Raw genomic sequence first — 21,203 nt, forward strand, 5'->3', positions numbered from 1 at the left:
GCTCGTTTTTCCTTAAAAAATTGAAAAGAAAACACCCGGTGCCTTTTCAAACTTCTGATGTTGTGAGCTTAGGCCGGAATAATGCCCTGGATGACCCTCTTTTTCACAAGTTTATTCTCTCCTAACTACTTTTTGTCTTGCCCGAATATCAACATTGCTGGCTTCAGAGTGTCCGGAATGTCGGAATCGTTTGGTGTGTAGCGACACCACGGACCCGAGCTAACGGGGGAGTTTTGACCCCCTCCCACGCCTAGCCGTGCGTGGCTTTGCCGTGTCCGGGAAAAGGGGATCCTGGGGGTTGAGCCAATGCTGGGTGATTGGACGTTTAAGGCCCCCCGGCAGAGGCAACACACCCCTTTGGCCCCGGCTTCACGTAGACGGCACCCCTGGGCTGACCCACCCAGGGGAAATCGGCAGTCGCCTTTTCCTATCTCTCTCTTCCTACATCTTAGTCTTTTCTCATCTTCAAATCGGTCCTGTCTTCTTCTCTCTTCCATTTACTTCCGATTTTTCCTGGCGGCAAGGGTTAACCTTGTGTAATTACTCAACCTTGAGTAGTTATATTTGGTTATAGTGGCAATGTACGGCTGGCGTCTGCAGCCTTATGCCATTAAGTGCTTCAGCGTCCCCTGGTTAGACTCCATGGTGGGTGGTCGCCATTGCTGCCGAAAAAAAACTACACTACTATGAGAACACCTGCATTTCCCCATCTCCCAGATCGTCTTCCGCTTAAGAGGGGACGCACCGATGAAATATTAATTTTCAACCAGCCCAGACAATGCTTTCCGAAATTCCATGTAGTGCACAGCGAAAAGCCAACAAAACAAGCCAGAGCCATATCTCCATTTCTCGTTGCTAAATCTCTGACTGAGCTCTTTGGCCCAGGATACAAGGTTACAAAGATGGCTAGCGGAGACCTTCTCCTTGAGCTGCCAGAAAAACACCACTATGAAAAACTTGGCAGTCTCAAAGCATTTGGTAATATCCCAGTATCTGTTTCACCTCATAGATCAATGAACACCTCACGCGGAGTTGTTTCAGAAGCAGACCTTCTTGAAATGTCTGAACAGGAACTGCTTGAAGGGTGGAAAGAGCAAAATGTCACGGATGTGAAACGAATCGTCATCAGACGCGACATCAAAGAAATACCTACCAAACATATAATACTCACTTTTGCATCTAGCACACTGCCTTCATCTATGGACACAGGCTACATCAAACTCTCTGTCCGTCCCTACATTCCCAATTCAAGACGGTGTTATAAATGTCGACGATATGGTCATGGCTCACAGAACTGCCGGGATCAGGAAACTTGTGCAAGATGTGGTAGCCACGGTCACCCATCTGATAACTGTGTTACTACGCCTCACTGCGTGAATTGTGACGGGGAACACGCCGCGTATTCGCGTTCGTGTCCTAACTGGAAGAAAGAAAAAGAAATAATCACTCTTAAAGTCAAAGAAAACATCACATTCAAAGAAGCAAGACGAAGAGTGTCGCCATTTTACGGCGCAACATAAGCTGATGCGGCGCGTCAGGGGGCAAAGCCGCACCAGCCCTCGCAACCCCTTCGGCCCGCGCAGAGTGAGCCGTCGGCTGTGGCACCTGCCCCCAAGGCGGCTGTAGCCCAGGCTACACCGCCTACTCCCAAACGGAGACCGGAGACTCCAGAGCCTTCGGGTCTCAAGGCCTCCCCTCAACAGGCGAGGCCCAAAATCGGAACTAACAGCCCGCACGTGCCGGCATCCAGTGCCTCCGAAGAGGCAATGGATACGTCGGCACCCTTGGTGCCGAAGGAGCGGCGTGGCTCCTTGGAGCGCGCCAAGAAAACAAAAAAAGCAAATAACAGGGCCTGGTGACGGCCCTGTTAAGTGAACTCAAACTCCCCGTCTAAACAGCCACTCGCTTTTCGTACACACAGCACTATTTTACATTCACCATGAACACTCAAATTATACAAAGGAACGTCAGGGGCCTTCTCAGAAACCTTGACGACATCCAAGAACTCCTACACGAACACTCACCAAAAGTGCTGTGTGTACAAGAAACACACCTTAATTCAAAACACACAAATTTTCTTCGCAAAAACGTTATTTTTCGAAAGGACCGTGATGATGCCATGACATCATCCGGAGGTGTTGCCATCATAGTGAATCAAGGAATTGCATGCACACACTTACAACTCCAAACATCCCTTGAGGCAGTGGCTGTTTGAGCGGTTCTTTTTGATAAACTGATCAAAATCTGCACGATTTCCATTCCTCCTAGTTATCAGCTGCAAAAACGTGATTTACACTCTTTAATTGATGAACTTCCGGAACCTTATGTTCTCCTTGGAGACTTTAATGCGCATAGCAGGCTATGAGGTGACTCTCCGTATGACGCGCGAGGTCGACTGATCGAACAGTTCCTTCTCTCGTCGAGCGCATGTCTCCTAAACCGAAAAGAACCAACCTATTATAATCTCGCCAATAACACCTACTCCTCCATAGACCTAAGCATAGTATCTCCATCCCTTGTGTCTATACTCCAGTGGAAAGTCGTCAGTAATCTGTACGGAAGTGACCACTTCCCTGTAGTTTTGAGCACAAATACAGTAACTGAGTGTCCACCACGTGTTCCCTAATGGCTCATAAACAGAGCCGACTGGGAACAGTTTTATACCATCGCTCGTCTAGGTTGGAATGACATATGTACTTTGAACATTAATGTTGCTGTCAACTTCTTCACAGCGTTTTTGATTGATGCTGCAACAAAATGCATCCCACAAACAAATGGACACCCTGGAAAACGGCGTGTGCCATGGTGGAATTCTGAATGCCGAAACGCGCGCAAACAGCAAAACAGAGCATGGAGGTTGCTTCGGAACTCACCGACAGCCGAAAATTTTGACACCTTCAAGAAAATAAAGTCTCAAGCTAGGAGAAAGCGTCGGCAGGCCAGAATAGAAAGCTGGCAGAAGTTTTTGTCAGGGATCAATTCATACACACAAGAGGCCAAAGTCTGCAACATGGTCGGTAGGATAGCAGGGAAACAAGTACACACACTTCCACTCGTAAACACTCAAGGTGATACCTTGGAAGATCAGGCAAACTTCCTCGGGGCACATTTTGAACGGGTATCCAGCTCGTCCCACTATACTGACACTTTCGAAAAATACAGAACAAGAATAGAAAAGCAGACACTCGAACACAAACCCACTAGATACGAGGCATATAACCATGCTTTCAGTCAAGTGGAGCTCCGAACATCCCTAACCTCCTGCAGTACTTCTGCCCCAGGCTCTGACCGTGTGGTGTATGAAATGTTAAAAAACCTACCAGCCGAAACAAGACAAACCCTACTTTGTTTGTACAATGCTATCTAGTTTTCTGGCACTATCCCAACCTCCTGGAAATAGGCTATTATTATTCCCATTTTGAAAGAGGGCAAGGACCCTTCTTTAGCTTCAAGTTATAGGTCTATTGCACTTACAAGCTGCTTGTGCAAAGTATTCGAAAAAATGATAAACTGCCGACTTATACATATCCTTGAAACAAACAATTTGCTCGACCCATTTCAGTGCGGGTTTCGAGAAAGTAGATCCACCACAGACCACCTTGTTCGTATCGAGGCACAGATCAGAGACGCCTTCGTCCATAGGCAATAATTTCTGTCTGTGTTCTTCGATATCGAAAAGGCGTATGATACAACATGGCGGTTCGGAATTCTAAGAGACCTGTCCCACCTTGGTGTGCGCGGAAGAATGTTTCATATAATCGACAGTTACCTGTCAAACCGGAAATTCCGTGTCCATCTGGGCAGTGTGCTCTCCCAAACATTTGTCTAGGAAACAGGCGTGCCACAAGGTGGCGTGCTTAGTTGCACACTTTTTATTATCAAAATGAATTCTTTGCACTTGTCCATTCCCCGCAATATGTTCTATTGTACATATGTCGACGACGTTCAGCTTGGCTTCAAGTCATGCAACTTGGCCTTGTGTGAGCGGTAGGTTCAGCTGGGTTTAAATAAGGTCTCCAAATGGGCAGATGAAAACGGATTTTGACTTAACGCATAAAAAGCACGTGTGTTTTGTTCTCTCGAAAGAGAGGCATGCACTCGGAACCTGACATTTGACTGAACGCGCAACGTCTGTCCGTCAAAGCCGAGCATAAATTCTTAGGCTTAATCTTGGACAACAAGTTGACCTTCGTACCGTACATCAAGTATTTAAAAACAAAATGTTTAAAAGCCATAGATTTTATAAAAGTGTTGTCACGTACTACGTGGGGTAGTGATAGGCAATGCCTCATGAACCTCTATAGAAGCCTCATTCGCACCCGCTTAGATTATGGGGCCGTTGTCTATCAGTCTGCTACTCAAAGTGCCTTGAAGATGCTGGACCCCGTGCACCATTTGGGCATCCGCCTTTCTACGGGTGCTTTTCGCACCAGCCCCGTAGAAAGCCTTTATGTTGAGTCAAATGAGTGGTCGCTTCATCTGCAGAGAACTTACATGTCCTTTGTTTATTTCCTTAAGGTGAAAGCAGACAAGGAGCACCCCTCATACTCTACAATTAATAATTTGTCGAGCTCAATTTTGTTTCAAAACAGGCCTCCGATGAGGCAGCCCTTCTCAGTTCGCCTGAAGTGTCTAGCTGAAGAAACTGCAGTGTCACTTGAACACAGTTTAATGGCTCCTGTAGTATACCCGCCACCGTGGCAGTGGCAGACTATAGACTGCGATGTGTCTTTCCTAGAAGTTACAAAACATGCACCAATTGCCCATATCCGAACATACTTTTTGGAACTTCAACACAAATACACACGTCCTGAGTTTTTCACAGATGCCTCCAAGACTAACTCCTCTGTGTCCTACGCTGCTCTCGGCCCATCCTTTTCGGATGCTGGCCCTCTACATCCATGCACAAGTATCTTCACAGCGGAAGCTTACGCGATACTTGTGGCAGCTAAACACATCAAACAATTACAAATACAAAAAGCAGTAATTTATACAGACTCCCTCAGTGTGGTAACGGCTCTGCACAGTCTTAAAAAACAAAAAAACCCGGTCCTTGTCTCACTTTACTCCATTTTGTGCACACTCTACACACTAAAACAACATGTTGTAGTGTGCTGGGTGCCAGGGCACCGTGAGATCCAAGGCAACGTGAGGGCGGATCAGCTCGCTGCATCCGTCCACAAAAGCACTGCCCCTACAACCATATCAATCCCGGCCCTCGATCTTAAGCCGTCTCTCAAACGAAACCTCAGGGACTACTGGCAGACCAAGTGGGATACACAAACACAAAACAAACTACACGTTATTAAGCCACACCTTGGTCATTGACTGCCCGTATCGAAATCGCGTCATACAGAGGTAACACTAACGAGACTCAGGATAGGACACACAAACACGACACGCACATATCTGTTGTCTGGTGGCGATCCACCATTATGTGACAGATGTGGTGAATCTTTAAACGTCCTTCACATGTTAATTCCGTGTAAACACTTAGAAACTGTAAGAAAACAACATTTTCCATTACTCTACCAACGACATATACCTTTACACCCTGCGATGTTTGTCGGTAGGGAACCGCTTTTTAGTCATAAATCATTGTTAGCGTTTTTAAGAGAAATTCATAGCTTTTATGTCATATACCCGGGCATACCGTAGCATGACCTCTCCAGAGAGGTTTTTGCTGCGGTGGCTACACAAGAAAGCACATGCCTCATGGCCCTTGGACGCAAGGGTATGAATGAGTGAGGCACTTGTGCTAATGCCATACATATCCACCATCGTCTTTTATTAGCACCAACTTTTGTCATCTATTCACACCACACACACCTTTCACGGCATGGTCATGATTTTATTACTTGTATGTTTTTACCCGCCTTACTGCGAGGAATTTTATGGCCCTTATACAGCCGATTATCACAATCATTGTACATATTTTTAGTAAGATGAACTGGCGCTCTTTGGCCGTGAAATGGCCCTTGCGCCATAAAACATTGAACATCATCATCAATGTCGGAATTTCGTTTCGCACTCCTACTTTGACGTTTGCTGGCAAAGCAGGTGCGCGCAACTCAGTTGACAATTGAGCCGCAGAGATTTCTAAACAGTCAACGTTGCTCGGTATCAAACTGTACTTGAAATAAACACTGCGGGTAAATAGCGCTCATAATGATTGATATGTGGTGTTTAACGTCCCAAGACCACAATACCAATATCGGAAACGCCGTAGCGGAGGGCTCCAAAAATTTCGACCACCTTAGGTTTTTTAACGTGCACCAAATGTGGAAATAGCGCTCATGAAGCCGCCGATTTTGAAAATAAACACTTATAGCCATGTATAGGCATTTTCACGCAAACGCCAAAAATATGGAGGATATGAGCATTTGAATATATTTTGAAAGTCTTGTCAATCTCTTGTATCCAAAAAACACAAGCATATAAAAAAACCATGTATCATAAACGTCCTGTATCCGAAGCCTGTGCAGCTTGTCAACTCTAGGGAATGTGTAAGTGGTGCGTTACGAGTGGAATTTATTATTGACAGTTGTCTTTGGAGTAGCCACTCGGCATTTTTTTCCCGCCGCAATGATCGCTTCACAGTAACGGGCTGGTTGCGGGAAAGCGCGTGTAGTATTACAAGATAAGTTTAACCTTCATTCGTTACGTGCGTACTAGAAGCGAGTAGTGATGCCAGCAATGAATAGAAACGCATGCGGCCCCCGCAACTACCGCGACCGCGAGCGAAAGGTCTTAAAGCGTATTACAAGGGCTACCGCGGTGGAGGGACACCCGAAAATTGGAGAAAAAAAAAGACGTTTTTCGTTCTTTTTTTCTACTATTTTTCGGATTTGTCATTTTTGTAGCTTAACTTTTCTTCTTTTTCAACAAGACACCCCCCCCCCCCTATGAATTAATCTCACCTGGTCTCTTTAATTGGCCATATACGCAAGTGTAATATAAACGAATTTTCATCACTTACTACTGCATTCACGTGACACTATGACACGATAAGAACGCAATACTTCGTAAAAATGCTTGGGCGTCGCCGCTCACCTTAAAGGTGTCATAAAAAGCAATTTTTGAATGATAATCTGCCTAATCTGCCTACTATATGTTAGGATGAGTGGTATCCGGCATGAATGGCCCCGGTAATTTTTGCCTTTGCAGTTGCTTTGTCAATGAATTTATTGCGTCCTGTTTGTTAAACTGTTTTATTACGCATCCTGTAGAACGTATTGTTAACAGTTGTCTTTCGTTTGTATATACTTGTAATGAGAATAAATGCGTGTTCAGTTTCTCGGTGTACAGTCGTCAGCACCTTTAACACGAACGCTCCACCGCGTGTCTTGCAGCAGTTTGATTGACGCTGACACCACGTACGATAGGGTTCTGTTGCCAAGATGCTAACCATACATGCCGACATACTATCCAAGCCTACCGAGGTATTATGTCGGCAAAAGCGCCCAACACTTCGCGGCTGGCATCAATCAAACTATAGTTGTGGCCACGCATCGCAGTGTTTGTATTAAGCTTGCTGACGACTGTACATGCCACGAAAGGCAAAGCCGAGGCCTTCTGTATACATAGCTTCAGAAATCGCGGAGATAGCTGGTTAGAAAAACCCGATTGTGGTCGCAATAACTTTGTTATTTACCTGTATGACGTTCATGTTCGTATTTATATAGTTAGAGTCGAAATTTAGAGCCTTCAAAGTTCTTTGTGCGAAATGCTGGGCGGTGGCGACAACTTCAAATTATCCGTGGTAGCGGCATGTGCGATATTTATCGCGCGCGTCACCTGTCTGTTGTTGCACGGTGCGCACCACGGTCAGAGCCTCTATAAAGCTTCATCAGTTACCACGCTTCTCCGTTAGGGCTACTGAAAGCAATAACTGGAGACCTACGTTATCACACTTTCTCAAGCGACCGACTGTGGAGAACGCGAGTAATTTGCTTACTTAACACATTTGCAATGACCCGTGTCGAACGCTCCCGCAGTTCTGCTTCGCGAAAGCTGCCGGAATCCGTAAAACTCAAGTCCTTTAAGTCCTTGATGGTTCACATCGCAACAGTAGCGCTGACAAGGTTATTTTTCAGTAGACCTTGGGGCTGTTGCATCTGCTCTCTTTTTCGCCGTCATTCTGGCGAGTGAACCAGCAAGCACTTCATGGCGGTTTGGTGACGCGTCTGACTAGCGGAGAATGTTCAGTGCGCAAATACACAAAATATTTAGCTTATTGATGTTTCGTACGCTGCAGTTGCCCCTGGTTGCGCAGGAGACTGTGCAAGAGAGTCAGGTTTTGCACTACTCAAAACTGTGTCGATAGGTGACGCTGCGTGTCCGCAGAACTCCAGAGTCTGACGCCTATCTGTATTGCTTCGCGCCACGGAGAGATTTTGCGATATCTTCAGTGTTATGTTCCGTGTAACCTGCATGAACGGAAGGTTGTCTATAGCCGGCAATAAGAATTCTTTTCCTTTCCAGAGTCACTATCCGAAATGGCGCAGGTGTTCGAAGGTACGTTGTTTGTCACCCTAGTCGCTGCCAATCTCGCACTCGGGCTGTACTTCTCCCTGCGGAGTGCTTCTTCTCGACGTGTGGATGCCAGTGCAAGAAAGATGGAGGTGTTTCTCGGAAGCCGGGCACTGCGGTATTTGCCACTCGCCGCTTCATCCGTTGCCTCTCTCTTCTCATCGACGGGACTGATTGGCTTTCCGGCCCACTTCTACGCTTACGGATGGCACGTTTCGTGGCTCAGCCTGACGCCCCTGCTGCTATTTCCACTAGCGACGCATCTTTTTGTGCCTCTTCTCTACAAGCTCGGGGTGACGTCTATATTTGAGGTGAGTTACCTGAGCCTCAAACATAATTGTACTGCCTTGTGCAGCAAAGCAAAGGGGCTGTGCAAATAGGTAGGTAAACACCTTTATTGGAAGCAATAAAACAGGTACTCACCTCGTCCGAAAAGAGCAAACATATATTGGCGTTTCGAGACTGCTATGGGTCCCTTGTTTCAAATAAAGAGCATTAAAGAGAGCGTGACTATTTGTTGGATGGTAACGCAGAGTGTGCATGCATATCTCGGCAGATGACCCCGCTTAGGGTTAATAGTGTTTGTAGTCGTTTCAGTGTGCAGTGCTTCTAAAAATAGTCATGTCCATAGGCTCTTTTCTGGCGCGATTTTGTTCGCGGAATACCAGTTGATGATGTGGTTACTGTTTAAATCATTTCCGCCAAGACCTTGAAGCTTGCATTGCTTTTCTAGACATTGTTTTGGTGCTTCTGGAATCTTGTTTTAATGTTTCCAGTTTCACCTATACTATGATGCGTCACAATCTTTCCATAGTATTTTGTAGATTAGGCTTGGAATTCTTTAGCTTTACGCATGGCCTTACCTTCGTTAGAGTCATTGCTTTAGCTTGTTGGCTGGTACATGTGCTATCTTAAGCCCGTAGGTGCGAAGCACTCTTACGAGTGCTTCACTGACGCCTTATGCGTAAGGAACAGCACCAGGTTTTGGTATGGCGAGTTTACGTACCTCTACAGGGTAAAGAACTGAAGAACGCAAGTGCTGAGTCCTCTGGAGAAGCGAAGGGTAGCTGTTGCTGCACAGGTCCGTCTTTACCACAGCTAGCTCTTGTCTGTGCAGACAAGATACAGAACAAATGTGCATTGCGCCTATGAAGAGATCAGCAGCAACGGAGCATTTTCGTCCTATAAGATGCGCAGAGTCAAACCTCGGGTGAAACCACTTTGTATCGGAAGCCGATCCGTCGGGGTCGGCTTCCTTACACTCTTATAAGAAAGTCGTTTTTTAAGACTGACCGTCTTACAAGAACGTCGAGGAAGGTAATCAATCTATTACTTTTTTGTTCCAGGGTGAACTGCATGCTTATAACTAGAGTTCAAATGCAAAAAAAGTGACGTCTTGGCAACGGATCAAACAAAAACAGTCATCAACACACCTGGCAACTAATTTTAGAGTGACCTTGTACGAGCTAAGTGCAAAATGTTCAATTGCTTCGAAGGCGATGTTCGCACAGACTATAGTACGGAAACAGATGTCCCCCTTGCTGTGCCGAGGTGGTGCTTGTAAAATTTTCCATTGAAAATAACATACGGGTTTTCCGTGCAGAATTCCAGCATGCCGGCATAAGTCCTGCGTCTCAAAGGGTGGACATTAAGGCAGTCATAAATCATTCTCAAGTATTTTCTGCACTACCAGATTGCATAATCGATAGGTATGCACGTGAGCATTGTTCCACCGCGGTGGTCTAGTGGAAGGTACTCGGCTGCTGACCGCAGGTCGCGGGATCGAATCCCGGCTGCGGCGGCTGCGTTTTTGATGGAGGCGGATATGTTGTAGGCCAGTGTGCTCAGATTTGGGCGCAGGTTGAAGAACCCCAGGTGGTCGAAATTTCCGGAGCCCTCCACTATGGTGTCTCTCATAATCATATATGGTTTTGGGACGTTAAACCACACATATCAATCAATGGCACGTGAGCATCGACCTAATGTCAAATAGACACTTTTACTGATTCATAAATGATTATGCGAAGGGAGAGGGTAGACGCAAGATGACGACGGGCTGTCGGGATGCTTTAGATGACCGGACACTTCTGTACTTCGACAACCGCTCAGGCTCAACTTACAGTCGTGAGTTGTGCCGGGTATTTTTGGCCGTTAATGGCGGCCTATGTAAAAGTGTCCATGCATTTTGTGTTCCTGTGTCTGAGGCCTACAACCTAGTCGAGCTTCTTGCAACACTTAGTCAAGATGCTCTTAAGAGCTGTGTATAAATGACCAACTAGATGTGTGTTACCATGGGCCTTGAAGCACTGTTCCTTCAAGTAATCTATGAAGAAGTTTCTTTTATGTTTATTGAGTTAACAGTAAAGTATTGGAATTCTTTTTATTTTAACCGGTGTTTTTCTATGCGACAGATATCTGGAGTAGCGTTATCGAATCGAAGTGCGTCCCTCGAAGGGGCGCCGGTCACATTAGCATTTTGTGCGCTCTTTTCCAATGATTCATTCCCTTTGAATCCTAGGCTGTCAGCCGCGTGGAATATGACAATCAGTTTTTTTTTCAAGATCGCATGTCATTCCATATTGTTACATATATTTTGGCTGGATGTGAATGCATGGCCATCGTTGCTGCTTGTCGGACGTGATGTGTTGCATGCTATGAAGGTTGATGAAAGTGAAATTCTTAACACGAAGGAAGGATAAAGCTAGAATGAGAAATAGTGCAATCTGATAAGGACAAAAAAGTAAAAAGAGTAGTACGTTAGACGCGCAGCTTTCCTTGTCCCCATTTTCCCAATTGCGAAAGAGATCCTGGAAGTGATTTAATGCATGAGAGCAGTGACATCTCTCAGTGACACGTTTTATGCCCAATTTAAAAGCTTGTCACTGAAATCGCATTGTGGTGAAGAATAAGGACAGCTAAGTAGGTACTGTTGCTTGTCGACTTCTCAGAACATCCGTCTGTCGGTGGCTAGCAAAGCGGGTGTTTGCCAATGTGTCACGTAAGCTCATGGAACTTAAAAGTGATCAGAGAGCTGCTCGCTCCACGCTATCCTGTGATTGGCTGTGCCAGTGATCTATTTGAAAGTCGGAAATTTCTTGAACTTCAGAGAGGAGCGTTATGGTTTCTAACAATACTCTGTGTAAGGTAGTTTCAACATAGTTTTTAGGATGAACGTAGTGAGTGTTTCGTTTCTTTGTGAGTTATTGAATTTTTTTAAGTGTATGAAGTTACGCTTGGGATATAGAGAATGATAATGATAATAATTGTTGGGGCCTAACGTCCCAAAACCACCTTATGATCATGAAAGACGCCATAGTAGAGAGCTCTGGAAATTTCGACCACACGGGGTTCTTAAAGTGCACCTAAATCTGAGCACGTGACGTTACCGCATTTTCGCCTCCAACGAAAATGCAAGCCGTTGCAGCCGGGATTCTATCCTGCGACCTGCGCGTCAGCAGCCGAGTGCCTTATAGCCACTAGACCACCGAGGCTGGGCTGGGATAGATAAGACTAAAGGCAGCAATGTCTCACGGGCTTCACAACTGTCAAAACTGCGTCGAGCTTGAGATTTAAAGGAAGAAAAATTGATGTGCGTATTGTTTGTATTAGGCATCATTATAAACTTGCGATACAACTTTTTGCATTGCAGTACTTGCGCCTCCGTTTCAACGCCAGCATATCTCTGACAGCATGTGTCATCTACATTATTCTCATGGTAAGCCTGACATTTAAAAAATATTGATTTTATAACAGACACCAGCAAGAAGCAACACTATTGATTCTTCTGAAAACCACTTTCAAATAAGCATTTTTTTCTGACTGATCAGTGCGGCGAGTTAGGCGGGTAAGTAGAGATGCATAATTTCAAATTCTTGGCGCGAAAAATACGGAGACAAAAGATAGAGACGTAGGCAACATAAGCGCTTATATTGTCTACGTCTTTTCTTTTTGTAATCGTATTTTTTGCGCTAAGAATTTTGAGTTATGTGACTTTCTTTTGATTTTTTGAATAAACAAAAAATGGCTGATTTCTGCGTCATAAGATTTAGAATAACACGAAAGTAAAATCGTGTCTTCACTGAGATAGTCGAGTGTTTATCCTTCATAGAATACAGCTCTTCCTGTCAATATCTAGTGATGCTAGGCAGCTGGATCACTGTTTTACGTGGATGCATCCGCGTGGACGACATTGCCATCTGCATGGATGTGACGATGTCCGTACATCGCCATCCCGCAACGATAACGTAATAACCGTTGTGGATGCTGAAGTGCGGAACATATATCTGAACACAGCCTGTCAAGAGCCCCGTGCAAAGATGACATTAACAAACAGACACAAAAGTCTCTGTTTTGCTGCAAGGGCAAAAAATAAATGCAATAGCAACCAATGGAACTATTACGCGAAGAACTGCAAACAGCTCGAAACTTGCAGCATCCTCCTCGAGCACAAAGAGCGCACGAAAAGAGCACACACAGAACGAGCCCGAAATAACAACTCTTTAAGGTCGACACTCGAAGAGAAATGCTAACAAACGAAGAAAGTCACACGTTACGTATAGAGTCGGCAGCCGCACCGATCACAATGAATAGCGATAAACCGGTCGGTTTTGTTCCAGACACTCTTGGCGTGCTCGCACAGACGTTCATTGGGACACCTTCTTGCTGTGGACCTGATGTAAGAGGTTCCACACGACAAACGTATCAACGAAGCGAAGAAGAGCGCGTAACACAGGACAGTGACAAAGACGGACGAAGCGCTGAGGTATTCTGTAGACGACCCCACACACACATTCTATAAACTGATCACGATGCCTCACCTGGCATCCAACTTCGCTTCTCGGGACAGGCATGCTCCTCTGTTAGCGCTCGTCCTTCTCCCGTGTGTCTCTTGCGTTATTTAGTGCATTATACCGTATTATATGATGGAGCACCGATAAGCCCGACCCGCCAACTTTTAAGTTGCACCATAGAACGTGGGGAACGTCCCCAAAGACACTGTTCCAGACGCTCGGCTCACTGTCTGGTGCAGCTTAATGAACAAAGCAGCGCAGTGTTGACCACCCTTCCTAAGAAGCTCTGACTGCGAATAACTCTTCCTGGCCATCAGTCAGTCGGGCGTGTCCAAAGAGGTTTTCACGAAGAGAACTGCCGGGCCTGAAGAATTCGCAGTACGACTGTCGTGTTGCGCATGCTTCTAAACATCTATAGGAGCGTGGCAGAGCCCGAACAAATCAGGGTACATTAGCGGAAACCATTCTACGCGTCCAAGCGGCGCCAGGACATGAAGGCCGATCGCAACAAAGACTGCATGCTGTTGTGACAGAACAACACTCGACACAACCTTGCTTCGCCCGATGGAATTCTAAACGTTGGTGCTGAATCACCTCACCGTCCAGGACAGCCGCATGTACGCCTAGCGCCTTTCGCTCCTCGGGTGCTATAGACGATTTTGCTCCGGCAGGTTCAGGAAAGGCGCGAGGCTTTACGAAAGGGGACTTGTGCACGGAGTTTGCCACAAACGAGAGCTTAACAAAACGCGCGTCCGCGATTTCAAATGACAGCACAAAAACCAGGCGCCGACTAGCCGACAGTTCGCGCACAACAGAGAGCGCTTTAAAAAAGAATAAACAGAACAACACAAGTATCAAAAGGCGCCAAAAGTACCCTTTCCGCAGAACACGCTGCCGAGCCAACACCGCGCAAGTTCGGGAGAACTCGAGAAATCGAAGGGGCACCGTCTGATTCCACAGACGATTCTGTGAGAAGAATGCAGCCCTTTCCCTACAGCTTTTGCTGTGCTACGCAAACACAAATCTTGCAGAAGTTTCCCTGGCTTCCTGGCCCGGGCCCAAGCACGCAGCGACGGAGACATGGAGGCGTCAGTTAGGGACGTCTGTTGCTGAGGAGATTACGCGGTTCGGTCGACCATAGAAGACGTCTTTGATGATGTAGTGTGATCAGGTGGACTGTTGAAAAATATGAATAGATTACTCAGTGGGAGCAATCATAAGTATTCAAGAGGGTCACCTGGGAGACATGTGATCAGCTGCTACTGCGAAAGGAGTGAAATGCTCAAACACAAAATGCATGAAGTTTTTCACAAGAAAATTCGGAGCAGCCGCCGAAATGCTGGAGCGAGCGCTCGGGTTGCACCAAGCGAACTGCCACTGGAACACGTGAATTTGGTATTTTTAGGGGCGAAGCTCCTGATAGAGACACCTGTTCGTCCCTCGTAGCCGTTGTAGTAGTGTGTAACAAGTATAACATTTTGACCCCGGAGGTGGTGTCGGTGAGAGATTTCTTCTGTGCGTTGTTGAGCAATAAAAGATAGTGCTCAATGTATATGCCAATGGCTGCTAAAGGGAAATCGCTGCTAAGACAGGAGAATTCGGCTGTTAGTTAACGCGCACGCTGCGAATTTTTATTGTTCAACTACGCACAGAAGGCAAGAAAGGGTTGCTACGTTATGCTCGCTGGGTGTAACCTCCTAGGTTTAGCGAGCGCTGGGCCGCAGTGCCATGAATACAGTGAACTAGTATATACTATGAACTCGAGGTTGTTAAAGGTGGGAAGTAGACACGAATCGCAAGTTGTAAGAAAGTGTGCGTGTGACTCCTCTCGTTCAGTCCTTGGAATGTCCGCTTTTTGGCGGTGTTTCTATATGAGGAATATAAGATGAAAAGATGCGAGATGGTTGTACTTGGAGTGTTGAATAGGTGGACAAACGGACACACAGACAGATGCATGGGCGGACGCACGGATGGCTGCACGGACGGATGGATGCATGGACGAAAGCAGGGACGGACGCACAGATGAACGTGCGGACGCATGAACAGACGCACGCACGGATGGGCGGATGGACGCACGGGTGGCCACACAGACGCACGCATGCATGGACGAAAGCAAGAACGAATGGACGGACGGATGCTTCGCCCCACTATCCATCATTTACTCCGTGGATATGCTGCCAAATATTTATTGGATGCACGCTATTAATAGAAGAAGTATTTGTAGTCACAAGCTGCGAGTATTGTGCCCTAGTGAAGTGAATATAATTTTTCACAACTAATTTTGAAACATGTCGACTATAGCAGACGCCATGCAAAGTGGGAACGCAGCTTTGATGCCTCCAATACGCATGGGAATACTGGTAACTAAAGTGAACCCAGAGGGTTTTTATTCGCTGCACTTCAATGGGCCTCGGTCTCACGCTTTCTACTGCAGTCTTGTTTCAGCAGTTAGGCACTTACTTTGGTGGGTTATTCAAGTTCTTCAGTTTTTTCTAACACAGAATAAATCGGGATTTGTTGTGTTTTATTGAGTGAGTGCTAAAACAAGCTCTTGTTGTCATGATCTGTAAATATTGCAGCTTAGCGAAGCCAAAGTAAATCTTCAATATCGTTTAGCCCCCCAGCACCCCTCCCCCCCCAACCACTCTAGCCCCTCTCTACTCAACAAACAATGTTGTTGTTACTCGCGAGGTGGTAAAGCTAATTTTTTGTGTTCATTTTTACGAGCAAGACTGCTCGGCGGCTGAAAAAAAAATTTCTGCATCTTTCACTACTTTAGGGTATTGTGCATGTTGTCCACTGCAGTGAACATTCTGTATCCTATGAAATAAAGGTTTGACTTCAACAAATAATTTTTCCCTGCTTTTTCTGAATTTTAATAACAGGAAACCGAAAGTATAGGTGCTATTTAGATGCGTAAGTTTTGGTCACGCAACGAAAGGTTAAGATAGCACATGCTCAATAGCCCTTGCGAAAATAACGCAAATTCATATTTAGTTGTATAGACTTCCAGTGATCTTTGCTATTATTTGGACTCTTGACTTGCACCAGCGTGTGACTATGCCGGCATCTTTCAAGAGAAAGGTTGCGTGAACGTTGCCCTTTCTTTGGCCGTAACGTATCTAGAAGGAGCGGAAGTGCTATGTGAGCACTTGCAAAAGCGCCCCAAGGTCAAAGTTGGCAGAGTTCGCCATTCCAGGACCAACTTTGAATGCTCCAGCTACCAGGGAGCTACCGAGAGACGGGGCAGGATCCCGTGTTTTATTATGCAGCATATTCAACAAAGTCTCCTCACTAATTCCTGCACATCTTTCTGTGTAATCACATGATTGTATTGGTATTTAATATCCTAGGTACTAAAAATAAAAATAATATGAGCATGCTGCAATCACGCATGAGCCCTCACTGGCGTGGAGACTCAAGTGCGGGCTACTTAACAACGCTAGTCTTTACTGTTAGAGTCCCCGTACTACACTTGGCTATATTCCAGTCTGAATGAAAGTCAATATTTCAACACGGCGTAACCCGTACTCACAGGCGCATTCCTCAACTAATCTGATGAGCAGACAGTGCTTAAACTGGTTAGTAATGTTCCGCGCGCGAGCGAGCAATTGAGTTGATACGATTGAAGCATTGTTGAAATTGCTGATCATTTCAAAGGTTTCCTTGTGAAACGCCAGCGTGCTGTTATGGGGGATATTGTATAAAATGTCACGCAGGGTCACAGAGTCGCCATTCGGCGGCGCAATAGTGGAGATAAATGCCAAATGAATTGTATGTACTGGCTGATAAAATTATCGTTGAAAGAACAACGTTTTCTTCTTCACGTCTAAAGATTACCGAGAAATGTTTTGCAATTTTGTACTGCGTCTTTGTCGTATGATGCAAGATTTGGCGGAACAATGAAATTACCTTTAAACTTCTAAACCTCTAAAGAATCACCTCTAAACGCATATTTTTGTGGTATAGAGCAAACTACTTTTTTCAGCACAACTGAAACTACAGATATAAGACCACTCGCTCGGCGTCTTTTAAGCACACGAAAACCTTTTGTATGCAAACTAGAGTGCACAAGAACACTGTTCTAGTAGACTCCAACAAGGCTGCTCAAAAAGATCCTGCTGGGAAAAAGGTCTCGCCCAGCTGTGGCAATGCAAGCGTGAAAAGCCTGTCATTATGGCTGTGAAACGACAAACGTCACTGATAAACAGATCTGCAAGAACAGAGTCAAGTACCAATAAATTTATGGCGATAGAGGATGGTGGAATGCTAGCTCACGCGTCATACACACGATATGCCGTGACATTTACGAATTGCGCTCCGAACACCTGCATCTCAGTGCCATGAACCTATAGACGAGGTAACGCATGCGGTGCCTGCATTTGCTTTTGTTTCACTTCATTACCGCAATAGCATCAAAGAGCGCGTTTCCTAGAAAGTCCGGCAACGGTGATGGCGTCGTTAGTTGTGACGGAAAAATTGGCCCGTTGTCCGTGATGGAAAATCGAGATAGGTGCAAATAAAAATATTTGGACCATATCTCTTCAAAGGAGACCCTCATGTGATGCGAAGCAGCAGCGTTGCGCACCGGTAGTGTAGCGAGTTGAACAGTGCTTACGCGGGTGCAGCAATGAACGCTGGAAGATTCCTTCGAATATATGGCTGCCGTAGGTCTTGTAGGTGACACGTACAGACGTGTTTCAAAGCGTACGTTAGGCGCGCGTCAGTTGTATTGTGCGTGAACCGACGAATCGGCGGTGTAGGGAGTGGTGGTAGTGGCAGGTATTGTAGGCGATCGGGTGAGGTGGCAACTGCGGGCGCCGCGGCGAGCGCACGGCAGGTAAGGGAAAGGGCGTCGCTAGCCCGCACTCTTTCGGGCAAGTGTGACGTCAACACGCAGCAGCGGCGAGACCTACTTGGCACCACGCTACCACCTGCGGCGCGTGGCGCGCTCGTGCGGAGGGACAGCGTTGCACAGACTTGTCAAAGGGCTTCTTCGCATCGAATAACTAATACAGTTTCAGGTTCCGAGTGAAAATTGAATTCAGGCAGTGTAAAAGCTGGCGCTCTACCACAGAGCCGCAGTATTTCTTCAATATGCTACGCACAGGCATGTAAACGCGAGGTGAGATGCGCATTACTCAATTTGCTTAAGCTGTTGGAGTTCTCCCTCAGTCGATCGTTCAGGCATCTGCTCGTTAGGCCAACACACGATTTTCCGCAGCTGGCGGGACTCTCGCCCAGTATCTCAACGCATATATTTCCTCCCCTACGTAATGCCTATATTGCGATGTAGGTACTCCGTAAGTAAATGAATAAATGAATTGCTAGAAGCCACCTTTTTGAAGTGGGGGATAATATTGCGCATACATGCCACAACCTCAGCTCTGCTGACGACGTGTACTAGACCTGATGCACACGGAAGAATGATTCGAAGTAACAACTTCATTATTGTCCAATAGATCACGCTAGTGTCATAGCCCGAAGTGGCCACTCCTGATTCGGGACCGAAAGACCTAGTCTATCGGCTGGTCCACAGGCCCGTTGAACTGCCCTTAATTGTCTTTCTAATGTAGAACTGCGTGGCGCGACGCCATTCTTCAGTATTTTCCTTGTCGTTGCCTAACCTGGACCAATCTCATAGCATATGAGTGAGATATATAGTGTTGTGGCATTTATCGTTTGTTATAGGAGGAGACAATTCCGGATGAATCTCGTTAAATAACAGCCGGTTTGGGTTGTAGTAGGCTTAGCCAAATGGCTTCAGCACTGTTTTGTTTACAATGTGGAAGGGGGAAGACCCTGCGTTCTAGGCATATGTGTGTGGTTAGATCATTGTATGTAAGGAGGTGATTTCTGCATTCTGACACTTCAGCAGCTTCTTCCCTATAGGCTGCATGGTTGACAAGTCCTCGTGCAGCATTGTGGGCAGATTCGTACAGCGGGAATCCTCTCAAGTGAAGAATGTCGTGGGCTGGCTTGAGCGAATACTAAATTATGCAAGCTAGAACAATAACAATACCCTAAACAATATGTATGTGGCTCATCTCAGCATGCACCACATTGTCTGCTGGTTATAGATATTACATGTTTTGCCCCACGGGGTTGCAATAATTAAAGTATAACTTCTCCAAAGAACAATCGGATGATGAAGGACGCTGCAGTGAAGAGTTTGGTGTTTCGACTAACAGGGGTGCACCTGAATTCTAGATACACGGGAGTAATACATTTCCACCGACATCGAAAATTCAGCTGCCGCCGCAGGTATTCGATCTCGCGACCTCCTTCGTGTCAACAGTCGAGCGCCCCAACTGGGTGTCGTACTGAGTGGGAGCAGTAACAAAAAGAGCCCGTGACGTGCTGGAGGCATGCCATATTAAAGTAAAAAAACAAAATACGAAGGAAATCAGTTTTTGTGACTGACTCTTCGTTATAGTTTCACGACTACGAGATGCATGTGTTTGAAGCAAGTATGAAATTGCACCATGTCCAATCTTCTATTTAAATAAATTTTGAAGCAGATATGAAAAGGCAAAAGAAGCCAACAGTGTCACGTCATGTCATATATGTTGCGAAACCAGGTTATAATAAGCCATTGAGGAGGGCTCCGAAAACTACAACCAAGGTACAACTGCCCTCTATCCCGTCTTCTGTTTCAATAAAATTTGAATCGCAGGTGAAAAAGCAGAAATAAGCTATGAAAGTCTCGTCATGTCTTTTGAGTGGCGCGCACGAAGAATTGGATGTCGTATTCTCCATTTGGATAGATTCGTTTGCTGTTGATGTTCTGCCGGACTCCAGGTTTCTATGTGGAGCTTTAAAAAGCATTTCAGTTAAAAGGAGTGCATGTTTTTGTCCGGATACATACATACATACATACATACATACATACATACATACATACATACATACATACATACATACATACATACATACATACATACATACATACATACATACATACATACATACATACATACATACATACAATGAATTTTAATCGATCCTGAAGAGTTACTAGCAGGGCTCTCCGATGGGAGGCTGCCGTAAGCGCTGGCCGCGACCACGTGGAGAACAGAACGCCATGCGATCAAAACTTTGATTTTAGTTAAAGCTTGCATGAAAGACCGTGAGCTTTATTTTCATTCTGCCTAAAGTTTCACATCAGTTATCGCCCTTCAAAGAAGTCCATCTAGTTGTGTCATCCCTTGGCAGGTTCGGAGCACTTCCGGCAATGATGCCTTCTGCTCCTTGCGGATCAAATCTGTTTCATTGGAAGGTTAAGAGCAGACGGGTCTGCTATCTGTCTGCTGGGTCTGCTATCAATGACGGGTCTGCTATCTGTAGCAGACCCGTCGCGAGATCCACTACATGGAGCAACTTTTTCTGCTCCATGAAAATCGGCCGATTAGACAGGGAGTCGCAAGCGCCCCGTGCCTTGAACCGGTACCAACTTTGGGCGCGCCAATGGACGCCGGCCGCGTCAGTTGCGCCTCGCGTCAGTGCTCACGTTTTGCTAGCCTAGCGTCATTATGCCCAAAGTACCCACTCATGCAAGAAAAGAGACGCACGCATCACGTTCCATTCTGACCCTGCCACTTGCTCCAGGGGAAGCATTTGTGCTCCATTGGTAGATTCCTGCTTGTTGCCCTCCGCCAGAGTGGAGTGCTCCGGCGCAAAGTTCGTCGGTGACTCCGAATCCGCTAATCGATGACACCACAAAATAATGCAAAGAGACCAGTTTTTGCTAATGCAGAACAGTCCAAAGAACAAAAAGAAAAACGTGAAAAAGTCTGAAAATTTCTTTATTTGAAGCTAGGTGAGGAGCGAAGCCGGCGGGCTCGCTTCTATCGCCGCTATCATCGCAATTTTCCAGTGCTT

The sequence above is a fragment of the Rhipicephalus microplus genome, unplaced genomic scaffold (genome assembly GCF_043290135.1).
Source record: "Rhipicephalus microplus isolate Deutch F79 unplaced genomic scaffold, USDA_Rmic scaffold_15, whole genome shotgun sequence".
Classification (NCBI taxonomy): Eukaryota; Metazoa; Arthropoda; class Arachnida; order Ixodida; family Ixodidae; genus Rhipicephalus; species Rhipicephalus microplus.